Raw genomic sequence first — 6,434 nt, 5'->3', positions numbered from 1 at the left:
ATAGTCTGGGCCTCTCCAGCAAGGCTGGACTGTCTTTCCACATCGGGACTGATTTATCAAAGCATTCAGTTCATGCCAGATCATTCCGGTGGTGCAAAAAGAGGAAGGGAGCGTGTAATCGCCTAAGGCATTCGATGTGCCAATCATAGATATTTCTGGGGGGAAAATGATAACATTATCTAAAGAGTGTTAAATCTGGGTCCCATGACTGAATTGCCCCATCCCATTTCCCTGAGCTTATCGAGGTTAAAATAGAGGTTGGTTGGGTAAACCAGACGTGTAAATACAAAGCTCCTGACCCATTTTTATAATGTAATACAGATAGAAAAGGGGTCAAACTTCAGGCATTTAACAGTTTTAAACCAGATCAATCCATTGGATAGGAAAAAAATTCACTTTTAGTCTGGCTGTGATTGTATTTTTATGTATAGATATATTATTTTACACTGTTGTTTTTATTGTGGATTAACTGAATCAGTTGCATTGCCTGATGTGACCCTGAACCTCTAAAAGGAATTGTTGTCCTAATTTTTGTGAGAGATCTGGGTGAGCGCCAAGTCAAACAGCAAAAACTTTAAGAGACAAACCAAATACGCAGCCTTGGTGGTCTAGTGTGACCGATTTAAGCCGGTCTCTGCGAAACAATTACTTTTTAAGCTCAACTCAAGTTTACTTTGAAAGAAGACCAGAGAACATTAGAGACCCCGGCTTCTAGGGGGTAAATTGAGCTCATGTCTGGAGTTAGCGCATTATTTGCAATGTGTTACTCAATATGTGGGATTTAAAACCTGTTGTGCAAACCTCTTGCTTGATTGCCAGTGGATTTTGAGTGAATTATTTAGAGTCATTCAGATTATGAAGACTGTGAAATCATTCCTTGAGGCCACTGGAATGGTCAGAGGTGCCATTAAGAGAATAAACATGGAGTGTTTTTAATATCACAAATAAAACAAAGCTGCCACGGTCGCTTGCCTTCTCTTTAGGTGGGGCATACCAACAGGATGTTGAACTTTCAGGTGTGGATTTCAGGTGCTGCTTCAGTAATTTGGTGGGGGAGGTGACTTAAATGCCTCATCCACCTGTTTCTAGAAAGCATGTCCTGTTGGGTGATTCGAAGTTCTTAACTTCATCGGATGCAATATGCGACATGGAATAATGTACATTAGCCAGGCATTAAAGTTGAAATGGAAATTGTCCACGTTGTCCACCGTCAGTCATTTGTAACAAACACTGCAATATTGCATAAATAATATCCGTTTTGATTTCTTGGTGTCTTTAATGTAAAATGGTGGTTTATTTTGTGATAATAATGTACTGTATATTATCTGTCTTATAACATAGATATGTACAGTGGGTAAGAAAAGTATTCAGACCCCCTTAAATTTTTCACTCTTTGTTATATTGCAGCCATTTGCTAAAGTCATTTAAGTTCATTTTTTTCCTCATTAATGTACACACAGCACCCCATATTGACAGAAAAACACAGAATTGTTGACATTTTTGCAGATTTATTAAAAAAGAAAAACTGAAATATCACATGGTCCTAAGTATTCAGACCCTTTGCTGTGACACTCATATATTTATCTCAGGTGCTGTCCATTTCTTCTGATCATCCTTGAGATGGTTCTACACCTTCATTTGAGTCCAGCTGTGTTTGATTATTCTGATTGGACTTGATTAGGAAAGCCACACACCTGTCTATATAAGACCTTACAGCTCACAGTGCATGTCAGAGCTAATGAGAATCATGAGGTCAAAAGAACGGCCTGAAGAGCTCAGAGACAGAATTGTGGCAAGGCACAGATCTGGCCAAGGTTACAAAAACATTTCTGCTGCACTTGTGGCCTCCATAATCCTTAAATGGAAGACGTTTGGGACGACCAGAACCCTTCCTAGAGCTGGCCGTCCGGCCAAACTGAGCTATCGGGGGAGAAGAGCCTTGGTAAGAGAGCTAAAGAAGAACCCAAAGATCACTGTAGCTGAGCTCCAGAGATGCAGTCAGGAGATGGGAGAAAGTTGGAGAAAGTCAACCATCACTGCAGCCCTCCACCAGTCGGAGCTTTATGGCAGAGTGGCCCGACGGAAGCCTCTCCTCAGTGCAAGACACATGAAAGCCTGCATGGAGTTGCCAAGATGGTGAGAAATAAGATTCTCTGGTCTGATGAGACCAAGATAGAACTTTTTGGCCTTAATTCTAAGCGGTATGTGTGGAGAAAACCAGGCACTGCTCATCACCTGTCCAATACAGTCCCAACAGTGAAGCATGGTGGTGGCAGCATCATGCTGTGGGGGTGTTTTTCAGCTGCAGGGACAGGACGCCTGGTTGCAATCGAGGGAAAGATGAACGCGGCCAGGAACAGGAATATCCTGGACGAAAACCTTCTCCAGAGTGCTCAGGACCTCAGACTGGACCGAAGGTTTACCTTCCAACAAGACAATGACCCTAAGCACACAGCTAAAATAACGAAGGAGTGGCTTCACAACAAATCCGTGACTGTTCTTGAATGGCCCAGCCAGAGCCCTGACTTAAACCCAATTGAGCATCTCTGGAGAGACCTAAAAATGTCTGTCCACCAACGTTTACCATCCAACCTGAAAGAACTGGAGAGGATCTGCAAGGAGGAATGGCAGAGGATCCCCAAATCCAGGTGTGAAAAACTTGTTGCATCTTTCCCAAAAAGACTCATGGCTGTATTAGATCAAACGGGTGCTTCTACTAAATACTGAGCAAAGGGTCTGAATACTTAGGATGTGATATGTGATATTTCAGTTTTTCTTTTTTAATTAAATCTGCAAAAATGTCAACAATTCTGTGTTTTTCTGTCAATATGGGGTGCTGTGTGTACATTAATGAGGAAAAAAAAAAAAAAACTTAAATGATTTTAGCAAATGGCTGCAATATAACAAAGAGTGAAAAATTTAAGGGGGTCTGAATACTTTCCTTACCCACTGTATATAAATAAATATCTATGTGGACATTAAATATTTATGTGATATTATTTTATAGCTTATATTATCTAAAAGCTTCCACTAAGAAAAAAATACAATATTACAATCAATTACAATTTATCAAAATTAATGTATTAGCAACAAGATGAACGTTGCAAAATGTTACAGTTATATAAGTACTTAAGTCCTCTGAGGCCATTTTCAATACAATCGAAAATACCATTGATAACTGAGAAAAGAGATGTCAGGTGTCAGTTACATTGATGAAACAAGAGGATGCAAGTCTGCACTGTAAAAAGTAATATGCTTTATCTACTCAATAAAATTGTGGCAACAGATTACAAGCAATATTATTAATTAAATTAATCAAGATTTGATTTAGAATCAACCAAATTAATTCCTTAAAAGTCAACCATTTAAAATGTGTCAAATTAGCAAACAGCATTACAAAAACCACAAACTGACATAAAAAGCAAAGAGTCAAACAGGCCAACTGAATGAAACACCGATCACCATAATGGTGATCAATAATTATGTTTTTAATTAAATCTGAGAGGTTTATGTCACTCTATTGACAGACTACATTTTAAATGGTTGACATTTAAGGAATTAATTTGATTAATTATAACTAAATTCTATTTGTTGAATTTAATTAATTATATTGCTTGTAATCTGTTGCCAAAATTTTATAGAGAAGATGTGTTAAAAGTGTGTGGTAAAATATGAAAGAAAGCAACACTGCAAGTAGCATTGGTATGGACAAGTTTAAATGTTATGAAATATCTGACTAAGCCATGATTGACCAATAGAATAAAGTATTCCAGAAAGATGTGTAATAAAGTGAAGTAGATAGCAGGGAGTCATTGATGCAAAAAGAGGCAGAAAATAGATTATGACTCATGCTTGAGGAAAACAGCTTAGTTCTGATTTGCCGTTTATGTAATATTAATGGAGAAAGGCATCTATGGCATCCATTATTTTATTCAGTCCATATGTATTTTATTCTACACAGATGTAAAAAAAAGAATAACAGCTGAGCAGATTTGTGCTTTGACAGTTCTGGATTTGGCAGACTCAACATATCAGAGTTTTGTTTAGGTTGCATGTACAATATGCAAAACAATTTCTGCATGCTTTGGCAAAATAAAGAGTTTGAACATGCCAGTGTGAACCAAAGGCATGCAGAGGCAGTGAAATAATTATGAAGGGTTCCCTTCAAAGTAGATTAAAGGGCTGTCCTTAATGCAATGGTGCCTCCATTTGGTTAAGCTCAAATTTCATAGCTTCCAAAGTAATTACAAATGTGGCCAGTCAAGAGCAGTTTGACTGATGGATCTATTGAAAATAAAATGACTACAAATACACAATATGTCTTTAAAGATTTTTGCTAGATCTGTTGTACATTTATATGTTTTTCTTTACATGAGATTTTGGGCCCTGTGAATTTTTTAATGAATAAACTTTAGAAAATTTACTGGTTGCACTTTATTTTACAGTACGTGCACTTGTGTGTACTTACAGTGTACTTACCTAAGAAAGTACTGGGTGACATAAGATAACTACATGGGTTAAGGTTAGGTTTAGGGGTAGGTTCAGGTTTAGTATAGTTATTACCAAATTACTGCAATTACTATAAGTACACAGTATGTACATGGCAGGGGCATTTTTCTCCGAGGAGGCAAGGGAGGCAGAACCTTCTCAAAAAAGTGGATGAGAAAATAATTCATATTACAAAAACAAAACAATGCAAATAATACAAAATTGTTTTTCTAAAGTAACACTGTCCACTGAGTTTTAACAGATCTCCTAATGTGTGCGCTGGGTTTGGTGGGGAGTAATTGAAAATGAACGGGGGAAAATCACGTGAGAACAGGAGTCAATGACTCCATTGTGCTATGATTGGATGTGATTGGTTATGATTGGCTATGATTGTTTTGTATGATAAATCCCGCCTCTTGTTTTCGTGCACGTTCGCAAATTAGTCTGAATCGTCTGAATGAACGAAATGATGGTGTTAATGAGAAGACTAATTAAAAAGTACTTATATATAATCACTTTGAAATGAGCTGATTGGGTGGGGGTTTTAAAGGTTCATTTTTGTGTCTGTGACAGGTGTTTAACAAGATTGATGACAATAAGTATAAAATATGAAAATAAATATGAAAATAAGTTGACTATTAAAAAGAACAGCTGAAAATAAGTTCAAAAATAAACTATATTGTTTACATTATTACTACCTTTAGTTATTATTGTGGATACATGTAAAAATGCTTAAAAACACTAACTTGATTAGATTTTTACTTGGTTTTTAACCCTTAAATGCATGACTGTTTCGCCAATCATTCTTACATATTCGGGTCTTTATCGACCCGGATCTATATCTAACAAGGATCTCTACCTGTCGCTGTAATATAACACTCCTCTGATATTATAGTAACAATTACAGAAGAATAAAATAAATCATATTTTGTTACCTTTTGGAGCTTGAAAGGGCTCAGTTTGAGCAGATGTTTTATGCCATCACCACTGTGCTCGTCAGAGCTCATTTCCCAGTAAATTCAGCAAATAATAGGCCAGTTTTATGTTTAAGGTCACGGATATGAGCCCATTCGCGATCTCAAACGTATTCCAAAACTATATAATTTTCAACATCTTCAAAATCAATATTTCGATCGCTAACAGCTTTATCAGATTCATCCTGTAACAGTTACAGTCATATTTGATTGCGTTCAGTACTTGCTCTGCAGTAAATCGCTGAGCCATTTCATGTTTTTCTTATTATTTCGTTTTCTGTCTGAATGAGTCGTCACTTCAGCATTGTGTATCAGACATTGCCACCTTGTGGAATAAAGGTGAATTGCAATTATTCCATCATCTAAGATTTAATTATTGTTGTGCAGAAAAAATATACGTACACTCATACACACCTTCGGTCGTTAGCGACCCTATACAATTTTTTACAAAAAATGAATACAAAAATATTCTTTTAAAATTTTATGATTTTTTTTCTTGTTATATTCTTTATAATGAATTGATTGAGAAATACCAAGAAGGTTGATGTCTAACTTTAAATAATGAATGAGGAGGAGGGTAGTGAATGACGTCCCGGGTCACTAAAGATCCGAGGTATGTATTTAAGGGTTAATAAATAGACCATTAATTTAATGGTTAATGTAAAAAAATACAAAATAGTTTTTTTTGTTGTTGTTGTTTGTTTATTTATGTAATTTAATGGAATGTTTATTTTACCAAGAAAATGTGACAACATTAAGTGTAACTTGGACATAAATTTGATTTATTAAAAAAAAAAAAAAAAAAAAAAAAACATTAAGTGAGGACATTAAGTGCTACCAATAAACTTCATGACTTTTCAGACATAGTTATTCATTTGCAATGTACAGCAGTGGCCATACATCCATCAGAGGATAATTCAACAATACTTTTTGTCATTTCAAATGATTAATACAGTTGTTGAATTAAGGTAG

This window comes from Chanodichthys erythropterus, chromosome 3 (genome assembly GCF_024489055.1).
Source record: "Chanodichthys erythropterus isolate Z2021 chromosome 3, ASM2448905v1, whole genome shotgun sequence".
Classification (NCBI taxonomy): Eukaryota; Metazoa; Chordata; class Actinopteri; order Cypriniformes; family Xenocyprididae; genus Chanodichthys; species Chanodichthys erythropterus.
The sequence above is the reverse complement of the archived record's forward strand: the minus strand, read 5'-3'. Positions refer to the sequence as shown.